Below are 25,879 nucleotides of genomic sequence, written 5' to 3'. Positions count from 1 at the left end.
AGGTCATTCATACCTATATATCTATATCTATATCTATATCTGTGTGTGTGTGTGTGTGTGTGTGTGTGTGTGTGTGTGTGTACAGATCTTCCCACTAAGCATTTGAAGAGTTCCCCCAAGTGCTTTTCTGTGCCCTCCAAAAAATGTACTTTTCTCTACACCAAAGTTTTTTCCTCTCCCCTCCCCCCCCAAAAAAAATTAAGTGAGGGATTGCAAGGGATAAAAAATTAAAATAGGAACAACAGCTAAACTTTAGGAGGGATAGGTATTAATCCACAACGGACCATTGTGGCTTATTGTGAGCCACCATGAGTGCCCGAAACTGGGGTAGAAAGGCAGGGTAAAAGTCTTTTCAATAATATTGTGAGAAATGTACATTTCCAAAAGTCTCCCTCTTTTCATGAATACAGACGGTACACTATAATTTCTTTCTTCATTAGCTATGACTCATAGCTAATGAGGGAAGGGGAAATGGGGCTTAAATGACATATCTAGATTCTCAGCCTGTGCACTGTGTTAAACTACTGGCCAATCTAGTTGCCAACCACTGCCTAAATTACCAAATAACACTGGTGTCACTGAACACCAATAGTGTCATATAATCACAAATACAAGATCATAATCGAGCCCTAAAAACTTACTTGTTTGGCCTGGCCTTCCAAGGTTTAAATTGTTTTTTAAAGTATTTTGATTAGTTTTAAATGGTTTTTAATTGTGTTTGAATTGTTTTTAGCACTGTGTTTTAAATGGTGTGTGTTTTTATGTCTTTTTAAATGTGTTGTGCACTGCCCAGAGCCTTTGGATGGGGTGGTTTATAAATGTAATAAATAAATAATAATAATAAAATCATCATCATCAATGGAATATCAACTGAAATCATGTAAGAGACCTTTTATTTAATCAGAGGTCGCTCATAACTAGGTATCTCTTTCCAAAGAGAGTATAAATCTAGAGGTTTATGGAAGGACCCTACCTCTGCAGAAAAAATAGTTGGAGGTGAGAACCCTCGGTACTCCTCAAAGCCACAGCAGATAAGGGTTGCATATGCATGTTTCCCTCTTATTTTTATTTATTTATTTTAATACATTTATATACCACCCCAAACCAAAGTCTCGGGGCGGTTCACAATTATAAAACAATACAAATAAAACATTAAAATCAATTAAAACTCCAAAAACTGCTTAAAACAAAATCAATTCACAATTTTTAAAATTACAGAAGTTAAAAGGCCTGGTTTGAAAAATGAGTCTTCAAAGATCTTTTTAAAACCACTAGAGATGGGAAGAGTCTTATGTCAACGGGAAGGGCATTCCAAAGTCTCGGAGCGACAACTGAGAAGGCCCGTCCCTGAGTGGTCACCAAACGAGTTGAGGGTAGCCACAGATGGGCCTCCCCTGACAAACGCAGTGGGCAATGGGGATTGTGCAGAAGAAGATGCTCTCTTAAATACCATGGGCCTAAGCTGTTTAGGGCTTTATAGGTTATAACCAGCACTTTGTATTTTGCCCAGAAACCTATCGGCAGCCAGTGTAACTCCTATAATATAGGAGTAATATGGTATCTTCGAGATGAATCAGAGACCAACCTGGCTGCCGCGCTCTGTACTAATTGTAGTTTCTGGACTACGTACAAAGGCAGCCCCACATAGAGCGCATTGCAGTAATCAAGTCTAGAGGTTACCAGCAGATGTAGTACTGTTCTGAGGTCATGAATCTCAAGAAACGGACGCAGCTGGCGTATCAACCAAAGCTGATATAAAGTGCTTCTGGCCACTGCCTCAACCTGCGAAACCAGGGAGAGGTGTGAATCCAGAAGCACTCCCAGACTGCGTACCTGTTCCTTCTGAGGAAATGTGACCCTATCTAGAACAGGCAGATCAATATCGTTTCCTGAGTAATGACCCCACACAATAAGTACCTCCGTCTTGTCTGGATTCAGTCTCAGTTTGTTAACCCTCATCCGGCCCATTACCGCCTCCAGGCAGGCATTCAGGGAGGATATGCCTTCTCCTGATGATGTTGACATGGAGAAATAGATTTGGGCATCATCAGCATACTGATAACACCCAGCACCAAATCCCCGGATGATCTTTCCCAGCGGTTTCATGTAGATGTTAAAAAGCATTGGAGACAATATGGAGCTTTGAGAAACCCCATATAAAAGCTCAAGTTTCCCTCTTGCCACTAGATAATATTCTCAGCTCAGAGGATGGTGCTAGCTGCTAGTTTGTTGGGCCATGGGATTGCCAAAGGAGGGGGGAATTCCACCACCTCTAAAAGATGCTTTCAGCAGCACAGAGACTGATCTTTCACTGCTGAAAAGGATCTCAAAAGGAAAGGGAATTGTGCTCCAAGAAAATCCAATCCCCTCCACCACGATAATACCTTCAACAGTAAAATGAGATTAAGCCCCCTCTCACCAAATAAAGGATCATGGGAGTGAATTGAACCGCCTGGCACCCAGTTCCTTTCACAAGATCATTTCTGTGGCAAAGGCATATTCAGCTTCCTTTTGGCAAAGAAAGGATGTGAGTGGAAGAGATATATTCCCATTAATTCTCATAATGGTCCCTACTTGTACATTTAAATTAGAAACAGTGAGGACATTTTCATTGGAAAGACATGCTCAAGGGCTGAGTCAAATGGTTGAAATGGATGTTTTATTGAACTGGCCCACAAAAATCAACATAATATACTGTTCCAAAGTAATAGAGATTAGCTGCTATAGCAGTATTTTAGAATATGGATTTTCTACAAAATACTATTTATATATATTCCAGTTCTCTTCACCTGCCATCTACTCAGTTCCACCTGAACAGTTTAAACGGCTGTATTACTGGCTTTCCCTCCAATTCTAAACATTTCATTTTTAAACAGAAGAATGCAATGGCACCCTGTCCTGTGCATTTGCCTACTGTAGTCGTCTTCTCCTCTTCATTAAACACAAGGTGGCCCATTTCAAAAGGGGAGGAACAGGTACACAGTCTGGGGGTACTTCTGGATTCAAACTTCTACCTGATGTCCCAGGTAGAGGTGGTGGCCAGAGGTGCTTTTTATCAGCTTTGGGTGATATGCCAGCTGCGTCTATTTTTTTAGATGAACGACCTCAAAATGGCAGTACATATGCTGGTAACCTCTAGGCTTGATTACTGCAATGCGCTCTATGTGGGGCTGCCTTCGTACGTAGTCCAGAAACTGCAGTTGATACAGAATGCAGTGGCCAGGTTGGTCTCTGAATTGGTCTCTGCATCATCTAGGAGAGACCATATCACTCCTGTGTTGAAGAATTACAATGGCTGCTGATACGTTTCCAGGGAAAATACAAGGTGCTTGTTATTACCTATAAAGCCCTAAACAGCGTAGGCCCTGGGTATTTAAGAGAATGTCTCCCCACCCCCTCACCCCCGCTGCCGCCTCCCCGCCCCACAGCCAGGCCCGCCCCCGGGCCCACCCCCACCACCGCGGCCGGGCCCGCCCCCCCATGTATTAGTTTATGGCATGAGTGGAAAAGGGAATATTCAAGAATACAGAATTGCAGTCTGTACAGTCCAGAATTCTACTGTCTCAGTCTACTATCTTAGTTTACATGCAGTCTGGCTCTCAGTGTCATGTGAATCAACCAAGTTAGTTAGAGAATAAGTCCTCATACTCTCTCAATTATATGTCCTTATTCCACCTTCTTTATCTCTGTTCAGTGCAACCTTATTTGCTATCACCTGCTTCCCCCCTTCCCCTCCCCTCCCCTCACCCACTCACCAAAGGCCTAGAGTTTCTCTTTCAATTCAGCATATGGACAGGCTGAGCTGATATTACAATATTTCTAGTTTCATTACTCATAGCAGTCAGAAATACAACTCAAGAGCAAAAAACTGCTTCAACTAGCCATGGCATAAAGTTAATTTAAGAATGGTGCAGCGAGGAAATGCCTTGACTAACAAGAAGGTTGCTGGTTCAAATCCCTGTTGGTACTATACTGGGTAGCAGCGATATAGGAAGATGCTGAAAGGCATCATCTCATACTGCACGGGAGGTGGCAATGGTAAACCCCTCCTGTATTCTACCAAAGAAAACCACAGGGTTCTGTGGGCACCAGAAGTTGAAATCGACTTGACGGCAAACTTTACCTTTACCTAGGACAGAAAGGAAGAGGCTTTTGTAGAATTATTTATTTATTATTATTATATTATTATTATTATTATTATTATTATTATTATTATTATTATTATTATTATTATTTCGATTTCTATACCACCCTTCCAAAAATGGCTCAGGGCAGTTTACACAGAGAAATAATAAATAAATAAGATGGATCCCTGTCCCCAAAGGGCTCACATTCTAAAAAGAAACACAAGATAGACACCAGCAACAGTCACTGGAGGTACTGTGCTGGGGGTGGATAGGGCCAGTTACTCTCCCCCCACTAAATAAAGAGAATCACCACGGTAAAAGGTGCCTCTTTGCCCAATTAGCAGGGGGTTTTGTCTTCAGGATCCCAGTTCCCAGTCAGTTTATTTTCAAGAACAGATCCCACATTAATTGTAAAAATAGTTATTCACTGCACACCAATTTAAAGAAACATGGGAAAATGGGTTTAAAATAGGAGATTAAGACAGTTCAAATTATGAAATAAAAGAAACCCAATTTATCTCAATGTTTCATGTCAGTCCAATAATATTTATATACAACTTGTCCTTTACCGCATTTAAACTCCAGATACTGTTAACAATAAATGCTGTGCTTAGATGTAAAATACAGTTTGAAATACACACAACAGATGCACATATAACCTCTTCTATTTCCAAGGTGCTCAACAGCGATTGAGTGATTAAGTCCTTCTATTACTCTAGTGGTGCCTTTTTTGTACCAGCGGCTATAAAATTGTTGAAGACCAAGATATATCCCCAAATTCTTTATGGGGCGCAGATCGGTCCTCTGGAAAATTTCTCTCAGCTTGAAACAGTACAAACTAAATTCCTGAGGGCTATTTTTTCAGGTACCCGGGGTACAGCAAATGCCATCCTTCACAGGGAAGTAGGGGTCACCAATATGAAAGCAAAATTATGGTTTTGCATAATTAAATTTTGGTTATGCCTGGTTTCTTTCCGGCTGGTCTTGCCCCTTTACTGTTATCAGGCAGTTTCGTTTCCAAATGGAAATCAGCTCTGAAATTAAAATTGCATCACTTGGGCATATCTCAAGAAGATCTTATTGGGTGAGGATTAGAGCAGGCGCTTTGCTTTGTGAAGCAACGGCTCCGAGATATAGATTTGCAGGAGGAGTTCGCACAGCTACTCACGGAAATATACTTAGGTTCTCAAACTTTTAACTATAAACCAGCAGAATATTTAAACCAGATCTTGGTACCAAAATTTAGGAGATTTCTGACCCTCGCGCGATTGAACATTCTCCCTTCAGCAGTACTTGATGGTAAATTCAAACGACTTCCTTATGATCAGCGCTGTTGTCCCTGCGGCTCAGGGGATACAGAGTCTATCACCTATGTTATTCTTTATTGCCAGTTTTATAAGGATGCTCGCACCAAATTTATTGCTCCTATTTTAGCCATTTATCTTGGTCACACAGACCAATTTTATTTTGAAATTATGCTAGCAAATTTTAAACCTGTAATTTCAGATAATGTGGCAGAGTTCTGTTTTGTGGTGTCAAAGCTCCGTAAAGACAGTATTAGTAATTTGAACAGTTTGTGATTTTGTAAACTTTTGAAATTCTTGAATTTTCTTTTTAATGCTATTAATTGTTATTGTTTGTTAATCTGCTCTATGACCGCAATAAACATACTACTACTCCTCTTCTATTTATACTGCATTAATTAATAACATACTTTCATATCTAAACTGCACTTTTTGTATTTCACATTCCAGTGTTAGCCATGACAAGGTCCTTGCTTTACACCCAAAAATGTTGCTTCTCAAGAGCAGGAGAATGAGAAAAAGCCCAAGACATTCAAGACAGAAGATCCAAATAGTGCTGATTCCTTTCCCGCAGTGGTAAAAAGACAATTAAAATAAATAACTGACCATTTGCTGCCTTCTAAGTCGAACTTCATCAAAAACTCGGTGGGCAGAATTCATTCACTGAGTTTTCCCCTGAGGAATTTTTGAACAAGTTCAACTCTACACTATCTAACTTTCTATTTCTAGTTATGGCAGTTTTCAATGTTTTTGCAAAGAGTATAATAAAGCCCTGTTTAAATGCTTAATCATTATTCGCATACCAAGATACTTCCACACCTTATCTCTTAACCTAGAGATAATCTATCTCTTAAACTACACCTTATCTCTTATTCTATTGGCTAAATACATTTGACTGTTAGATTAACGTTTGTCAATTCTTGCAGCAAAGGACTGTTCCTCTTTGACTGGAAATCATCTGCTTCCACCTAAAAGCAAAACACACTCTTTAAGAACACACACAGATAATACATTATTGCACCCAGACCCAAGGAGACACGGACACAGAAGTATTATGGAGGAACTGGTCACTTTATTAGGGGTACAAGGTTTTAAGACAGTGCCTGCACAGGCACGGCAGCTGGGGTTGGCATTCAGAGCAGCAACAGTGCGGGCTCGGATGGGGGGGGCACCACGTGGCCACCCCCGCCCTAGAATCTCATGGCACAGACTCCTCGGCTCCAGGCGGCCCACCTTCCAGAAGGGGGCGCCCTTCGTTGCCGACCTAAGGTCAGGACCCTGCAATTTACATCACCTGTCCGACGCTGTAAAGCCATACGGAAGGGTGTCGGTTGCAGGGAGGTGGGAGCAAGGCAGCATCCCTGATCTGTAAAGCCTCAAGGGATCTGCCCCTCCACCTTACAGCTAAAGCTTACCTAAGGTGCCGCACCGCATCAGCCGCTCACCTCCGCACTGTGCCCGCCAACCCCGTGGTAAAAGTGACCACAAGCTATTCCCTGGCTAACTAATCAATCCCGCTAAGCAACCTTGCTACTAACTGGTATAGGTTGAGGCAGGCGAAAAAAGGTGCACGCTAAGGCCAATCAAGCGTATACCCAAAAAATTCCTGCCCGGCCCCAAACGGCGACCAGCAAAGCCCAACCTATGCCAGAGGGAGGGAGGGAGGGTGCTCGGTCAGGGAAGGACTGAGCCGGCACAGGCCTGCTGCCGGTTCACTGCTGCTAGCCCCGCCTCCGAGACGGAGCCGGGCCAATGGGAGCTAGCTCCCAGTGCCACGTGCTCCAGGGGGTGGGGCTGAGGGCAAACAAGCCGCGCAGCCTAGAGCGGCTGCGATCGGCTGGGTTCTTCAAGAACATCATTCAGATGTTAGTGGAATGGCAAAGACATTCTTTAATGGCCTTACTCTCTCGGAACTACTGGGAGCAAGGATCATCTCTGACAACTCACTAGGACAGCAGTACAGACGCATATAAAACCCGAAGGCCATGCTGGACAGTGGCCCCAGTTGAACTCACATTTCAAATGCTGTTACTTCATCCTATGTTTATAATTTTAGTTGAAGAAGATGTATTATTCTGCCAATTACTGTCATCATTGGTTTCTTCCTCAGAAACCAAATAAATAGATAATAAATTATGCAGATAATAATTTATGCACATATCATTGCAATATGGGAGATTAGGAGTTCTGAAACTAAATGTTGCAATTAAAATGTTTTTTAAGTTTCATTTGATTAGTGAGCTTTTAAGTTGTTTCTGGTTTTCCTTTTCCTTCCACCTCAAAGCAGGCTTTCCTTTCCCATCCTTCCCACCACCCCACCCCACCCCCAATAAAATGTAAAAATTAGATAATTTTATTCAATTCAAGTAGCTCATGTTGGAAGTAGAAGCTCATCATTATAGTGAAATACTTATTACCAGTTGTGGTTAGGCTGAATATTTCCACTCTCTTCAATTGCAACAGAAGCAGAGGCCTCTCCTCTGTTCTAGCTGAGATCAATGACATTTTTTTTCAACTAAAAATATCAAGTCTTTCTTCTGCGGCCCCTCAGGGATTGGCACAAGGAAACATTTGGTAATAGCCACAGAGGCTATCACTGGGATGACCACCAAGAGCACAAGGAAAAGGAAATAAAAGGAAAGCAAATATAATAGGATAGCCAGACAAATGTAAAGACTACCTGCTGCTTTCCAGATCAATCACTGCAGCAATTTAAAGTCTATGCCAAAACCTATAGGAATTACTTACATGCCTTGTATTCTGAAATAGCAATCCTACCTTTAAGCAGTGACTAAATGTCATTTACTCATTTCTCCTTTAAGATTAGTGAGAAACTAGCATGGATGACTGCAGCCTACCTGTAGCAAGGAAAGCAGCTCCCCTGTGGTAAATTCCACAAGTATGAAGAATTATTTAGGGGGAACAAAGGCTACATCATTGTCCCTGCAGTGGAGGGAATAACATGCCAAGACTAGTTATGAGGAACCTAACCTACGTTCAGTTACTATTACTATCATTTATGTCAGGGACGTAGGGAGCTTGGCCGCAGCCGGAGAACACACGAGCCCCAAGCCAAGCCCCATGCATCAGACATCAGATGCAAGGGGGTGGGGCCAATACAGAGGACGGGGCCCATCAACCCCAGCAGACCTCCTCCAGTCAGCGGTTCGTGGAATTGCTGAGTGGGAGCTCATTTCCCTCCCTTCATGAGGAGGCATGGAAAGGAGCTCCAAGTCAGCAATTCCACGAACCACTGACTGGGGAAGGAGAGATCTGCTGGGCCCTGTCCTCGGCATTGGCCCCACCCCTTGCACCTGATGACAGATGCAGGGGGAGTGGTCACTGCCCAGGAGAGGGTCTATTCTGACCCTCTCCCATCCCTCCCCAGTTAGCGTTTCATTGAAATGCTGGCTGGCTGGGCTCCCCCGCCCCCAGCAAAGCCAGCATTTCAGTGAAACACTGGCTGGGGAGGATAGAGGCATGCCTCGTGTTCCCAGCTAGCAAGTGCTTTGTTTGTCGGCTGGGTGCGGGAGGGGGCAAGGGCGCACCCTGGCCGAGGCCAAGGTAGTGCCTTGGCGGTCCTCACAGACCCTTGTACTCCGTGGTCCCTATGCCCCTGATTTATGTACACCTTTCCAACAAAAAAGTTCTCAAAAGAGTTTACATAGAAAATAAGGAGAAGATGATTTCCCATCCCCAAAAGGCTCGGCCTAAAAGCCCCTGCTAACTGAGCAAATAAACACTTTTTAAAGTGGTGGTTCTCCTATATTTAGCAGAGGGAGAGCAACTGGCCCCATTCAACCTCAGCACAGCATCTATCCAGTGGCTGTTGCTGGTATCTGCCTTGTGTTTCTTTTGAGACTGTGAACCCTTTGGAGACAGGGGGCCATCTTATTTATTTATTATTTATTTTTCTGTGTAAAATGCTTTGAGAACTTTGGTTGAAAAGCAGTATATACATATTTGTAGTAGTAAGAAACACAAGGGAGACACCAGCAACAGCCACTCGAGAAATGCTGTGCTGGGGCTGAATAGAGCTTAATATAAAGCATTTAATCACCACTTTGAAAGGTGCCTCTTTGCCCAGTTAGCAGGGGAAGAACATTACTGGGTAGACTTGGAGAAGGGATTAACCTATCTACCTTTCAGGGTCATCATAAAGACAAAATGAATGAACAAACTGAAAGAACTGTGTCATGATGCCATGAAGTTGTGAAAGGTGATGTGGCTTAGTGATATGCTTTGCCTGTTCCTTTTGCAGGATCTGGCCTGTCCTTCTCATGAAGACCCATTATCCCTTGCACCTTTCACACTTGCAAGTAAAAAACAACTACAAGCAAGATTGAGGTTTTCTGTTTTACTGTCATAACAAGTCCATCAGCTTACTGTTTTGCAGAGATGAAAAATGGATGCTAACTCTACACATTATAATGGGGAAAAACCTGAGAATTTTAAGTGTAAAATGTTCTGCCTGAGCAAAATCTTGAAGGGGATTCTTAGGGGCACGCTATGTATATACTTCCTGCCTCGGGACACTGGCTTGCCTACTGAGAATCTGGAAAGTGACAGAGGCAAAAACCTGCTGAAGGATGAGACAAGGAGGACCATAGCTTGCTTTTCATTATCCTCCGGATGCTATTTTTCTCCCTCCTGTTATGTGAAAAAGCATGCCTCAAGGCAACAGGCTGTTCCCTTTCAGGCTTTCAGTAAACCAGGAATTAAGCTGGACAGATGCAACAGAGAAGCAGAGGCAACGTCCTGTGAGATTTTCTGACAGCAAGCATTATTTATCCCAGTAAGCATAACGGGTTGATTGAGTTGTTTTATGTTTTAAAGTCTACTAGCTGACCGGGCGCATAGCATCTGCGTCCCTAGTAGCGCCGCCGCTGGTGCGGCCGGGCCCGAGAGTGCCGCCGCCTGGCCCGCCACCTTGCCCCCGCAGCCGCCCAGCCAGGCAATTCTCCTGGGTGTGCCGGGACCAATCGGGTGCCCCCGCAGCCCAGCCAATCAGCTGGGCTGCCGGGACGCACGTTTCAAAGGCACACCCAGGAGAATTAAATATATAGATAGAATTTGTTTCTTTCCATGTGACCTACAAATGCCAATATTTACACCTAGAATTCCTGATTTAAAACACCACCAACAAAAAGTGCATAGCTGAATCTCCTCATCATTTACTTTGGTGTGGTGAAGAACTATTTAACTAGTTTTCTCACTTTTCATTAAATGAAAAGAAGTTGTTTGGGGATTTAAATATAAGACTTTACAATATAGGATTTTTTTAAAACAAACAATTTTGACACGTGGGTTTGCCTCCTGCTGCTAACTCATTTTTCCTGCCTGCCCCCATCCTGCATACACATGTGCATAGAGTTGTGCGCACAGGGAACAGGCTTCTATTTCTGTTTTATTATTTTTCATTTCCGTCACTTGGGGGTAGGGGGTGGTACCCCAAACCACTATATCTCAGCTATATTACTTATCTATTGTTCTTTTATATAGCCCACAGAGTGTTTCACTGTGACCTTGTTACTGAAAAATTAGTGCTAACAGAACCAAATTTAAACAAACAAAATCAACAAAGAAACTGCATCCAAAAGAAAGCAGTAAATTAAGCTGTCATTTAATAAAGAAGGATGGTAAATATTTCCAGGCTTGGTAAGCAGATGAGTCCTCCCTCTCATTATATTCAAAGGAGAGACCATATTATTCTCTTTTGGCACTTGTGCAATTTTAACTTAGCCCATCAGTTATGCCATAATAAATATTTCACAGAGTTTCAGAAACTACAGTTGAATATCTGGGATGTGCTTTGCCTTCGATCATCTGCATCACATATTTTGCTTTCACAGTCAAATGTTGGATGAGCTTCCTTGCTGAATGTCCAATTCGTTTTTTCATAAACCTTTAATAATGCATTTGCAGGAGTGTGTGTGTGATGAATATTTTGTTGGCTTATATTGCCAGGGTCTAGAGTGTTTCTATTTGTAGTCACTCCCACCACATATCCAGGTACAGACTACTGTCATCCCCCACCAACCGCGAGGGTTCCAATCGGCTCAATCATGGGTAATGCTAGGCAAGTCACTAACTTATCTCACACAACTGTTGTGAGGATAATATGGGAAGGTCCCACATATACTCTCCTGAGGAAGAACAAAACACACTAAATAAAATTAAAGAAATAATTCAGATCTATTTGGAACTTCTTGCCCCATGTGACAGCATATCCCAGTTTTGTCTATGAGGTTCACTGGAATGCTTTTCTATAAATATGGGATAGCAAATATTTCTCCCAATCAGCAAGCAAAATGTATTCAAAATGAGATAAGGCCCTATCACCTATGATTTGGTATCTTTTCTAAGTGGGTGGATGGATGCAATGTGTCTCTAGCATACTTGCATGTAAATAACTTCACAGCACTAAGGCATTAAGCAGTGCATATAATAGTGAGTAGAATCCAGTCTACCGTGTAACACACAATAGTGTAACAGCGATGTGTAATTGCTATTACACCAGCCCTGCCTCCACCTTTCGGCCTTGCCCAGCAGAGAAGACCTGCCGCTGGAATTCCTTCTGCCAGCTTGAGCCACTGTCCAGGCATTGACCATGGTATCCTTCTGGATTGCCTGAGGGATTTGAGGAGAGGTGGCAATGTGAGAGGAGTGGTTCTGCTCCTATGTCTTGGGTAGATTTCAGATGGTGGCACTTGGTGACAGTTGCTCTTCTAAACGGGAGCTACTATATGGAGTCCCTCAGGGCTCTATTTTGTCACCAATGGTTTTGTTGTTGTTGTTGTTTTTAACATTTACATGAAACTGCTGGGTGAGGTCATCAGGGGATTTTGTGCTGTATGTTATCAATATACTGATGACACACAAATTTATTTATCCTTGTCAAGAGCCCCTGGTGGCGCAGTGGTAAAAACTGCCGCCCTGTAACCAGAAGGTTACAAGTTCGATCCTGACCAGGGGCTCAAGGTTGACTCAGCCTTCCATCCTTCCGAGGTCGGTAAAATGAGTACCCAGAATGTTGGGGGCAATATGCTAAATCATTGTAAACCGCTTAGAGAGCTCCGGCTATAAAGCGGTATATAAATGTAAGTGCTATTGCTATTGCTATCGCTATCAATACCAGGAAATGGCATTAGTCCCTTAAATGCCTGCCTACAGGCCATAATGGGCTGGATGAGGGATAATAAACAAGCTGAATCCAAGCAAGACAGAGGTGCTCATTGTTGGGGGTCATAATCTGCAAGATGGGATAGAATCTCCTAGATGAGGTTACACTCCCCCAGAAAGATTAATAGCTTGGGAGTGCTCTTGGACCCAGGTCTCACCCTGGTGCCTCAGGCTGAGGGTGTGGCCAGTGTTCCCTCTAACAGGGATTCCCAGATGTTGTTGACTACAACTCCCATAATCCCCAGCCAAAGGCCATTGCAGCTGGGAACGCTGGAAGTTGTAGTCAACATCTGGGAATCCTTGTTAGAGGGAACACTGCCAGGAGCGCTTAGGTCCGGGTTACCTGAGAGAGAGCCTTTCTCTACAAGATCCTCACCACTCATTAAGATCATCAGGAGGGGTTCGCCTTCGGGTGCCACCAGTTCATCTGGTAGCAACCTGGGATCGGGCCTTCACAGTTGTCGTCCCTGGGTTGGGGAACATGCTCCCCGTGGATATAAGAGGATTGTCTTCCTTGGAGGCCTTCAGGAGAGCTTTAAAGACCCATCTTTTTATCCTGGCTTTTAATTATATCCAGTTTTAATTTTAAACATTTAATTTATAAGTTTAAATGATTTCTGATTCTAATTGTTTTATTATGTTTTTTTATTTTATTGTAAACCGCCCTGAGCCACTTTAGGAAGAGTGGTATATAAATGGAATACTTACATAAATAAATAAAATAATAGTAGGGCGGAGGTGGGTAGTAATTCTTGGTATGAGAATCTGTTGTTACAAGTGAACAGTATCACTGTTTTCATCTGTGAAAAATTGGAGAGCTTGGGCTTGGCTCTTCTACATCGGTAATCTGGAATGAATGCAAAGCACATCACTTGCTTTCTATTGGTGCTGTGTTTATAGTCAGAACTGCACACCATGCTCCCAAGTTGCTCCATCATACAAACCCTTACACAGGCATGTTAAACCCTTACACAGGCATGTCCCTATTTTCTTCAGTGAAGTACTAGAAAGTATGTATTAGTAACAAATGAGACAGTTTTAAGAAACTGATTCTGAAAATAAGTTACCCTATTCACAGGCAGATGTGGTTACACGACTCACAGTCTTTTATGTGTGCCTGACTGAAGCCTGTGGCCTTTTTCATGTTAGCATACAGATCAGCAAGCAGATAAGCTATTCCCTCTACCAAGTTTTCATCTCTTTGCTGTGTTCATGCCCTACAACAGTTTCTGGAGACAGCTCCTCCACAAACCGAGATTGTGATAGACTCTTTGCTGGAGTACATCAGTCCAAGAGCCATTCAACCTTTCCCTCCAGATAGGGCATCATAACATATCTGTGCTTGATATTAAACATGATCATTTTTGCTGTTCAAATGTGATAACCATCTATGTATATCTAACACACACACACACACGTATATTTACCTCCAATGTGTGTCGAATGCAGCTCTCCTCTCTTGCACCTATTTGTATACCACTTTTCAACAAAAACGTTCTCAAATTAGTAATTTAAAAAAAGTTTCCCTATCCCAAAGGAACTCATAATCTAACACACAACACATACGGTAGACACCAGGAAAAGACACTGGAAGGATGCTGTGCTGGGGTCTACCTACCTAGGTTACCTCTCTACAGCTGAGAGAGCAAGCAAACACTTCAATTTCTTTTTCAGACTGACTCAAGGAATAACCTTTGTGCACTGCTAATTCAGTGATTCATTCCTATGCAAGAAATGCAGAGAACGGTACTGAAGAATAGAAAGTACCATGCTGCATAGGGTTTGTGTCACATTTCTCTACATGGATTACCTGTGCCGATCCCATGATTTCTTTAGTCTCCTGTGCAAACTAGCATTCATAAGCACAGACCTATGTAGCCAGCATGATCTGAAGGCACTGAATTAGCAAATGCAAATCCTATCCCAAGCCCCGGGTATACATGACTTGGCAGGAGACAGACTCATGAACGTGTAAATAGAGCCCTCAAAGCATAATCATTTTATGCCTCAAGAGGTTCTTAAGCAAGCAAACTGGGATAAACTGGACTACTCCAATTAACATCCCTTTGACAGAAGAGGGAGTTCTGGGTCAGATAATTGTCTCACTCCATAAGCCCTATAAAGGAAATGAGTAATCCAGTGAAGAGAAGACGACTACAGACAGTGCCTGGGGTGACTTGGGAGTTGTTTTGGAGGGAGATTGGGGCATGTGGGCTATTCTCTGGAAATGTAACGCATACATGCCTAGCACAGGATGCAGGGTAGTGAAACTGAAAGAGGGGGCAATTCCCACTGCTTTCATTGGCCCTGATCCAGCTGTAATTGCATGCAAAAAATTACATATAACTATTACAGTTATGCATGCTATTAGATGTGCTATAACTAATCTGATGTGAGCCATTCTGAGCACTCTTTGTTTAGATTTGAAAAGAAGGATAAAAAATGGTAAATGGATAATTCCTATCTGCATTAAAAGCCACAGGATAAGTTTCTATTCAGTAGGATTGAGAGGAGAATGTGCATCCAGGCACATATTTGCATCTGTATCAACTAGACATGTACAAGGCTGCTTCTTTCTGTCCACAAATCTCTCTTGCTCAATCAGAGCGAATACATTTATCCTAGTAGTTTCTTCCTTAAAGGCCAGAACATCACCCTTTCCCTTTAAAATACTGGAAGGGTCACAAAATGCTTTTGTTCAGCTTACACTGGTCCCCCACCAGACTATACAGTAGACCTTTGTGTCATGGGGTTAGCACAGGTTATACAGTCTTCACCACAAACTATGCTGGCTCATGGTTCTCCTTCACAGCATTGTATGAAACAAACTTACTTTTTTAGATAATTCTTCTGGTTTAGAGTCCAGTTTAGTCCTATTCATATGTGTCAATCCATATTCTTGCAAGCATCCAATTGTTTTGCATTCTGTATTTTATGAGCTGAGCTGATTTTCTAGCTTGTTCTCTGAACAAGCTGACTATGAAAGGTCGTCTGGGAGGGCATTGTCTACATTCCAAAGAGTGGATAATACACTATTTGGCTTAGTCATATTAAAGGATATTCTTTTGCCTTTAATATGTTAACCTCCTTTGACAGTTGTCCACTCTAATGCAGCATTTTGGAAAGAAAGGGGGGAAAGGAGACAACTGTGATGCTTAAATGCGTCCACTGCAAGAGTAGATAAAATGAACTCAGCTGCTCCATAAGCAAACCAGTAACCAGGAGACCAACCACAATAAGCTATTGTCGGGATGCCATGTTACCTGGTTGTTTGGGTGGCCCTGTGGAAGATGGGAAAGGGTGTAGCATCCCTCCTGTGGGGCTTTCGTTCCCTTCAGGGGGCAGAAGGGATGAGAACGGTCCAGGCTGGTTGGATCCCAGTGGGGTTGAGAGGGCAAGGCAGGGAGAGCTGCAGGAAACAGCTTTAGGGAGACAGCTAGGTTGGGTGTGGCAGGAAACAGGAAGCAAGGTCAGGAAGAGGGCGGGGCTGGAAGTAAGCTTTAAGCCCTGTCAGCTCTGCACTGGGATATTTAAAAACAAGGAAGATGATGATGAGGGGCTGCTTCTGAGTATGGGAGCCAGGAGCTCTCCAGGAGAGGGAACTGGCTGAACGCAGCAGGCCAGGAGGAGGACTCTGCTGACAAGCTAACCTCCTCCCCTGGCTGTTCCTGAGGCTGACTTTTTTTTTTTTTTTTTTTGGTGCTGACCCAGTCATTCTGCAGTCCAAGAAGCTTGGAGCCCACCCCATCCCCTGGGAGTCTGACAGCTATCAGAAAAATTAAAAAAGTTAAGTTGCTTGATTGATTGAATGTATATTCCACCTAGTATAAACATTTCTAGGCGGCTTTGAGAATGTTTCATATCACTTCTCACCAAAAAGATTCTCAAAAGAACTTACACAGAAAAAAGAATCCCAGTTCCAAAAGAGCTCACAATCTAAACAGAAACAATAGCCAGTGGGAGGGATGCTATGCTGGGCTGAATACAGTCCATTGTCCTCCCCCCGCTAAATATAAGAAAGCCACCACTTTAAAAGATGCCTCTTTGCCCAGTTAAACTCCCATCTTTCTAGCAGCTTTGTGTTTATTATTTGTAAACAACTGTCATATCAGGCCGATGCTAAATGCATATTGATCCTACACCGAACTAGATGTCCCAACGAACATCTACAAAACAGTGGGTGGAGACATCCTCTCCGCTTCTCCCCCAGCCATTTTTGCACTCTCCTCCCTCAGCCATTTTTCTTCTATTCAATGGCAAAATGCATCTGGGAATACAGCACAAGGATAAATAATTGATAGAAGACAGAGGAGAAAACTGCAGAGGATAGCAGAAGAGACAGTAGTAGTGGCAGATCTGGCCACAATTACCAATGCCTTAGTTACATCGCAGCCTAATTACTGCAATGCATTTTATGTGGGGCTGCCCTTGAAGAACTTCAGTTGGTACAGAATTCAGCTGCCAGGGACCAGTCACTCTGGAATCACTCACTCTGAGCATATTACACCTATTTTGAAAGAACTGTACTGACTGCCAATTTGTTTCTAGATCCAATTCAAGGTGCTGGTTATTACCTTTAAAGCCCATAACTGAAATGGTTTCAGTTATGTAAATAAATAAATAAATAAATAAATAACCCCCCAGTAACCTTGGCGTGGTTGTGGGGCTTGCGTGCTCTGAGGAAGGTGAGAGCTATGCCAGAGGTCCAACCATACTGGACAGGTCTCACCAGAGGAGCCAAACGAAGAGTGCCTCTCCCATCAACAATATGGTGAGACGTAACTTTAATAAATCTATACCGGATCGGTCGTCGCCCAGGTCACCAAGGACCACGCCAGGTGCTGGAGTCCCTGGACATCCGGTGGCAAGTAGGCAACAGGACTCAGGATCTTCAGTTGAGCAGCCAGGGCTGGAGACTGAAAGGTTACTGGAAGAAACACCTCTTAACCGGAAAAAATATACGAAAAATGCCAACAAGGAAATAATGATCTGCTATTACTAGTCTAGTCCAACTAGAAGAGGTTATTTAAAAAGAATGTACCAAATTTGGAAAGAGAAGCATCCAGATACAGAAATAACAGAATAAAGGCTAGCAGACCAGAGAAGATTCATAATAAGAAAAAAAGTATTCACAGAGGTTGAGCTGGAAGAACTGCAAAGAGTAACACAGGCTCAAGATATGGAAGAAGAATTACCACCAACTGAAGATGTTGCTCAGGCGCAGATAGAGGAGGTGTTGGAAATAGAGGATGCCACTGTTGCTGAACTGTTTCAATATCAAAACCAGGCAACCTCCTCTTTGCCTTCACCTCAAAAACCCAAATGCCGTTTAACAGAAAAGCAACAAGAACTAAAGCAAAAAATAACTGAGCACATGAACCAAACAACCACCAGGGTTCGACTTCCAGCTCTAAAGACAGTTGCCAAAAAACAACTTGCTCAGGCATTAAAAGATGTCAGTGCTGCACTTGCAGAAATAACAACCAATAACTGGCAAGAAACAAACCAACTAATGTACAGTGCAGCAACAATAACAACACAAGAGATCAGTGGACCTGTAAAAAAAGAAAGTAGTACATCACCTAAATGGAAGATTAGATTAGAAAATAAAATCTCCAGGCTTAGATCAGATGCTAGTAAATTGAAAGATATGAAAGACAAGAAGCTGAAGAATGAAAACACCAAACAGTATCTGATCCAAAAATACCACCTAGATTCAAGGAAAATTAGAGAAGTCCTGGAAATAATAAAGCAGCAAAAAACAGCAGTGTCAAAGAAGATTAGTAGATACGAAGCTAGAATTACACAACACAGGCAGAATCTCCAATTCCAATCGAATCGGAGAAGTTTCTACCAAAGCATAGAAGGAAAAACTACAAGAAACATAGAAACACCAAATAAAGAAGAAACAGTGCAATTCTGGGGAAAATTATGGGACAACTCAATAGACTATAATAAAAAAGCAGGCTGGGTGAAAGAGGTCGAAAAATGTAACCAACAAATAAAAGATCTAATAATAACACCAGTATTAATAAGTGAAAGAGCAAAGAAAATTAAAAATTGGACTGCTCCAGGTGATGATGAACTGCATGGCTTTTGGCTTAAACACCTAACAAGCCTTCATAAACAACTATCAAAACAGTTCAATCACATTTTGCAAGGAGGTGATATTGAACAATGGCTAATAACTGGGAAAACTCATCTCATCATGAAAGAGCCAGCAAAAGGTGCAGTTCCAAGTAATTATAGACCGATAACCTGCCTGCCAACCATGTTCAAATTATTAACTGGAATAATAGCAGATGAAGTAATGTAACACTTATTAACTAACAAACAGCTTCCAGTTGAACAGAAAGGAAATTGCCCAAACACCAGAGGCACAAAAGACCAGCTGCTGATTGACAAAATGATTTTAGAAAATTGGAAGAGAAGAAAAACAAATCTAAGTGTTGCATGGATTGACTACAAGAAAGCCTTCGATTCATTGCCTCACACATGGATACTAGACTGTTTAGAAACAACTGGTGTCAGCAAAAACTTCAGATACTTATTTTAAAAAGCAATGAGTATGTGGAGTACACAGTGAACAATCAATGGCGAGACACTTGGACAGGTTAGCATTAGAAGAGGTATTTTCCAAGGGGACTCACTATCCCCTCTGTTGTTTGTAATCGCCATGACTCTACTTTCACAAATACTAAACAAAACAGGCTTCAGATACCAAACATCTAAAACATCCAGTAAAATCAACCATCTGCTGTACATGGATGATCTGAAGTTGTATGGAAAGTTCCCAGTCAGAAATCGAATCACTGCTCAGCACTGTCCGTATATTCAGTAGCGATTTAGCAATGGAGTTTGGACTAGACAAGTGTGTTATAGGGAAAATAACAAACACAGAAGGAATAGAACTGCCCAATGGAAGCAACATCAAGAACCTGGAACAGAAAGAACATTACAAATATTTGGGCATTCTCCAGGCTGATAACATCGCACACACTGAAGTTAAAAGAAAAATAGGAAGTGAATACATCAGGAGAGTTAGAAAAATCCTCAAGTCCAAACTCAATGGCGGGAACACGATACAAGCCATAAACACCTGGGCTATACCTATTATCAGATACAATGCAGGAATAATAGACTGGACCCAGGCAGAGCTAGAGACGCTAGATCGTAAGACCAGGAAAATAATGACCATCAATCATGCTCTACACCCCCGCAGTGATGTAGATAGGCTATACCTCCCTCACAACTCACGTGGAAGAGGAATATTGCTCAGGTGGAAGAGGAATATTGCAAGGAATATTGCTCAAGTGGAAGAGGAATATTGCAAATATTGCAAGTGGAGGAGAAGAAAAGTAGAGGAGGAGAAACGAGGCCTTGAAGAATATATCAAGGACAGTGAAGAAGATGCACTTCAAATGGTCAATAACGAGAAACTATTCAACACCAATGAAACAAAGCAGGCCTACAAGAAAGAACAAGTCAAGTACCGAGCAGAAAAATGGAAAAATAAGCCACTGCACGGTCAATATTTGCACATAATTGGAAAATCAGACATCACCAAGACCTGGCAATGGCTTAAGAATGGCAACTTGAAGTAAGAAACAGAGGGTTTAATACTGGCTGCACAAGAACAGGCACTAAGAACAAATGCAATAAGAGCAAAAGTAGAAAAATCAACAACAAACAGCAAGTGCCGCCTTTGTAAAGAGGCAGATGAAACAGTGGACCACCTAATCAGCTGTTGTAAAAAGATCGCACAGACTGACTACAAACAAAGGCATGACAAGGTAGCAGCAATAATACACTGGAACATCTGCAAAAAATACAAGCTACCTGTAGCCAAAGATTGGTGGGACCATAAAACTGAAAAAGTTGTAGAAAATGAAGATGTAAAAATATTATGGGACTTCTGACTACAAACAAACATCTGCCACACATCTGCCAGATATAACTGTAGTCGAGAAGAAAGAAAAACAAGTCAAAATAATCAACATAGCAATACCAGGGGATAGCAGAAGAGAAGAAAAAGAAATAGAAAAAAATCACAAAATACAAAAATCTACAAATTGAAATTGAAAGGCTGTGGCAGAAAAAGAAGTGGTAACTGGTGCCCTAGGTGCAATTCCAAAACAACTTGAAGAGCACCGCAAAACCATAGGGGCCACAGAAATCACAATCAGCCTATTACAAAAAGCAACTTTACTGGGAACAGCCTATATTTTGCAATGATATCTATAATAACAGCAACAACACTGATAATAAAATTCAGCCATCTCAGGTCCTTGGGAAGGACTCGATGTCTGGATAAAACAAACCAGTCAATAACACCTGTCTGACTGTGTAAACAAGATAATAATAATAATAATAATAATAATAATAATAATAATAATAATAATAATAATAATAATAATAAACTATAATAATAAAATAAACTATAGTAATAATACACTGAAATTGAATCTGGAGCAGACAGAGGTAATGTTGGTCAGTAGGAGAGCCAATCGGGATGAGGAGATTTGACCAGTTCTGGATGGGGTTGCACTCCCCTTGAAGGAGAAAGTACACTGCTTGTGGGTACTACTGGACCCGGCTCTGCTTTTGGAAGCTCAAGTGGAGGCAGTGGCCAGGGGTGCCTTTGCACAGCTTTGGATAGTGTGCCAGCTGCGTCCCTTTCTCGAGAAGGCAGATCTGATCACAGTTACCCATGCCTTAGTCATGTCACAGCTGGATTACTGTCAGAGACATATCTAGGGAAAATAGCACCTAGGGCAAGCACTGAAATTGCGCCCCTATCCAGACAGGGATGATGGGACTTGTAGTCAACAATATCTGGAAACCCCTGTTAAAAGGGACACTGTACCATCTAGACATGGTTGTTGATCAGAACCTGAAAACATGAGCCATCTCTGTTAAAGACTTAGAACAACAGTCAGGAGTTATGTGAGGATTCCAAGTGTCATTTTCTCTGTCTCATCTCATGCTGTTTAAAAAACATGACTTTGTCCTAGAGGATCACCTGCCCAAATAGCCACTAGCAAAATAGGGGAAGAAGAAGGTGGCGGGGCAGAGGGACTCTATAAACCAGTGAATGATTCCTGCCAGCCTTTGTCTTGTGATGACTGTTGGCTCATGATGGGGTATATGAGCATTCACCATTCTAGTGCTTACTTTGACACCAGGAGGGAGGAGGATACATTAGTTTGCCACACTAGACAGAGGCATTTGCAACAGGAGCAGACAGCCAAGTTCTGCCAGGGCCAAAACCAGCCCCTGCCAGACTAAGAAATCATTGTAATTTGCCCCTTCCTTATCACAAGCAGTGTGCTGTTCTTTTATTATTGACTCCTAACTCTCAGATATCCCAGTCATGGATGGAAAATTCAGGGTCAATTTACAAGAGACACATTTTCTACATGGAAGTTTCTTCTGTGCAGGTGTTGTGCAGAAACCCATGTGTAGTGATCTATACATACAGTGAGGGAAATAAGTATTTGATCCCCTGCTGATTTTGTCCGTTTGCCCTCTGACACAGAAATGACCAGGCTATAATTGGAATGGTAGGTTTATTGTAGCTGTGAGAGACAGAATAACAACAAACAAACCCTCAAAAGCCCAGTGCCCAAAAGTCAGCGATGGATTTGCATTGTAGTGAGGGAAATAAGTATTCAATCCCTTCACAAAAGATGTCTTAGTACTTGGTGGCAAAACCCTTGTTGGCAATCACAGAGGTCAGACGTTTCTTGTAGTTGGCCACCAGGTTTGCACACAACCCAGGAGGGATGTTGTCCCACTCCTCTTTGCAGATCCTCTCCAAGTCAGAAAGGTTTTGAGGCTGATGTTTGGCAACCCGAACCTTCAGCTCCCTCCACAGATTTTCTATGGGATTAAGGTCTGGAGACTGGCTGGGCCACTCCAGGACCTTCATGTGCTTCTTCTTGAGCCACTCCTTTGTTGCCTTGGCTGTGTGTTTTGGGTCATTGTCATGCTGGAATACCCATCCACGACCCATTCTCAATGCCCTGGCTGAGAGAAGGAGGTGCTCACCCAAGATCTGACGGTACATGGTCCCGTCCATCGTCCCTTCGATGCGGTGAAGGTGTCCTGTCCCCTTAGCAGAAAAACACCCCCAAAGCATAATGTGTCCACCTCCATGTTTGACAGTGGGGATGGTGTTCTTGAGCTCATAGGCAGCATTCCTCCTCCTCCACACACGGCGAGTTGAGTTGATGCCAAAGAGCTCGATTTTGGTCTCATCTGACCACAACACTTTCGCCCAGTTCTCCTCTGGATCATTCAGATGTGCATTGGCAAACTGCAGACGGGCCTGTACATGTGCTGCCTCGAGCAGGGGGACCTTGCGGGTACTGCAAGATTTCAGTCCTTCATGGCGTAGTGTGTTACCAATTGTTTTCTTGGTGACTATGGTTCCAGCTGCCCTGAGATCATTGACAAGTTCCCCCCGTGTAGTTCTGGGCTGCTTTGTCACCGTTCTCATGATCACTGCAACTCCACGAGGTGAGATCTTGCATGGAGCCCCAGACCGAGGGAGATTGACAGTTATTTTGTGTTTCTTCCATTTGCGAGTTATCGTGCCAACTGTAGTCACCTTCACACCAAGCTGCTTGGTGATAGTCTTGTAGCCCAGTCCAGCCTTGTGCAGGTCTACAATCTTGTCCCTGACATCCTTCGACAGCTCTTTGGTCTTGGGCATGGTGGTGAGTTTGGAAGCTGAGTGATTGCTTGCTTCTATGGACAGGTGTCTTTTATACAGGTACCGTAACAAGCTGGGATTAGGAGCACTCCCTTACAGAGGGTGTTCCTCATCTCAGCTCGTTACCTGCATATAGTGAAAAGACACCTTGGAGCCTGAAATCTTGCTGGTTGATAGGGGATCGAATACTTATTTCCCTCACTACAATGCAAATCCATCGCTGACTTTTGGGCACTGGGCTTTTGAGGGTTTGTTTGTTGTTATTCTGTCTCTCACAGCTACAATAAACCTACTATTCCAATTATAGCCTGGTCATTTCTGTGTTAGAGGGCAAACGGACAAAATCAGCAGGGGATCATATACTTATTTCCCTCACTGTATGTATCTATTCCGCCAGGGGCATAGCAAGATTGGAATGGGCCCAGAGACAAGATTTTAAAATGGGCCCCCAGCCCCGCAAAGTCCAGGGCCTCCACACACTCCAGGCCCCCAAGGATTTAAGTCTGATATTTCAAAATAAGTATGCTGCCTGGAAATACATTTCACTGAATACACACACAGGAACATAGGAACATAGGAAACTACCATATACTGAGTCAGACCATTGGTCTATCTAGCTCAGTATTGTCTTCACACACTGGCAGCAGCTTCTCCAAGGTTGCAGGCAGGAATCTCTCTCAGCCCTATCTTGGAGATGCTGCCAGGGAGGGAACTTGAAACCTTCTGCTCTTCCCAGAGCGGCTTCATCCCTTGAGGGGAATATCTTGCAGTGCTCACACATCAAGTCTCCCATTCATATGTAACCAGGGCAGACCCTACTTAGCTATGGGGTCAAGTCATGCTTGCTACCACAAGACCAGCTCTCCTCTCCAAAATCTTGTCCTATCTTGGAGATGCTGCCAGGGAGGGCACTTGGGACCTTCTGCTCTTCCCAAAGCAGCTCCATCCCAAGGGGAATATCTTCCAGTGCTCACACTTCTAGTCTCCCATTCATATGCAACCAGGGTGGACCCTGCTTAGCTAAGGAGACAAGTCAGGCTTGCTACCACTAGACCAGCTCTCCTCCTCAAGACCAGCTCTCCTCCTCACTTCACAATATCACTTCACAATACAGTATATAGTGATATACATTGAGTACTATATATTTGTGCTACTTTTAATGCCTAGAACACAATAGAATAGAAACACTAATTATTAAAATGGCCCCCTTGCTGCAGATTAGCAAAGGACACTTTCAACCATGGAGTGTGAGCCTATGTATGTTTTTTCAGAATTCTGAACAAATTCAGTAAAGTTTGATTCCAGGAGATTTTTCACACGGGGCTTTTAAAACCCTTTTACACACATCTCCTCAGGAATGGAGGTGCTGCATTCACATGTTGGCCAGATTTACCCTGAAGTCCCTGCGAGTTATTGGGGATCAGTTCACACACAAGAAAAATAAAATAAAATTTTATAAAAGCACAACACATGCTTCACAGTTCTCACTCAGACCTTCTGGGTTACAAAACAACTCAAACATAAGTGCATTTATAAATGAATGAATGAATGAATGAATGAATGAATGAATATAATATTGTTCCAGAAGTTTTTGTAATTTTCTGCCATGAAACAAGCCATTTATAGGCCTTTTTAGACAGTTTTTGTTTTTAAAGCCAGCAAATTTTCCAAGTTGTTTTAAATTAAATATTCAGCGGATTCTCAGTCTCCCCCCCCCCCATATCAAAGCCCTATGGCAAGCAGATCCCTATATATGGGGGGGACGGACCACAAAAGAAATTCCCATTCTACCTGGCAAAAGCTGAGCTGGATGGTCTGGGCAGAGGGTCTTCTGCTGCAGAGAACTCTGCCTGCCTGCCTGCCTGCCTCCTTGCTTGCTTGGGGCCTGCCAAGTTCAGGCTTCAGGGAGGCCTGCACAGAGGCCTCTCTGTAAGCCCTGCCCACCCGCCGATCAGCTGAGAGGCGGGGAGAGAAGAGCTCTGCAGTTTGCAGGCCGGTCCCAGGCTGCAGGGCAAGGTAAGCAGGACGGCAAGTGGCTGAGGGACCCTGGGGCTGGGCAGGTGGGCAATGGGGGGGCAGGCACTGGAATAGCACCCCCCCAGTGGTGCCTAGGGCACGTGCCCTGGCTGCCCCCCCCCAATTATGCCCATGATTACTGTAACACGCTCTACATGGGGCTGCCCTTGAAAAATATCCAGAAACTACAGCTAGTGCAAAACGTGGCAGCTAGGGTTTTATCTGGAGCTGCCCAGTGGGAGCACATCACACCGATTCTGAAAGAGTTGCACTGGCTGCCAGTTCGTTTCCGGGTCCAATTCAAGGTGCTGGTTTTGACCTTTAAAGCCCGAGATAGCTGAGGCACCACCTGCTTCCAAGGGTTGCTGACTGCTTGACAAGGTCATCAGAGGGGGCTCTGCTCCGGGTGCCGACAATGAGGGAGGCTATGTTGGTGTGTACTCGGGACAGGGCTTTCTCTGTTGTTGCCCCCAGACCCTGGTATGCTCTCCCGGTGGGTATCCACTCCTCAGTCTCCAGCATAGTTTTTAGAA

At 43.2% G+C, this 25,879-nt stretch overlaps 1 protein-coding gene and 1 long non-coding RNA gene across 10 annotated transcripts in view; one reads left to right on the top strand and one right to left on the bottom strand.

Moving 5' to 3' along the window:
* LOC128344318 (uncharacterized) overlaps positions 1 to 6,219 on the top strand; it is a 28,028-nt gene extending 21,809 nt beyond the window's left edge. Inside the window, exon 2 of the long non-coding RNA XR_008315788.1 lies at positions 5,882 to 6,219. This is a non-coding gene — a long non-coding RNA (uncharacterized LOC128344318). The remainder of the gene's footprint in view (positions 1 to 5,881) is intronic.
* TULP4 (TUB like protein 4) overlaps positions 1 to 25,879 on the bottom strand; it is a 179,916-nt gene that overhangs the window by 55,406 nt on the left and 98,631 nt on the right. The window lies entirely within an intron of this gene.

This window comes from Hemicordylus capensis, chromosome 1, assembly GCF_027244095.1.
Source record: "Hemicordylus capensis ecotype Gifberg chromosome 1, rHemCap1.1.pri, whole genome shotgun sequence".
Classification (NCBI taxonomy): domain Eukaryota; kingdom Metazoa; phylum Chordata; class Lepidosauria; order Squamata; family Cordylidae; genus Hemicordylus; species Hemicordylus capensis.
This window is presented reverse-complemented; position numbering and strand designations above follow the sequence as displayed.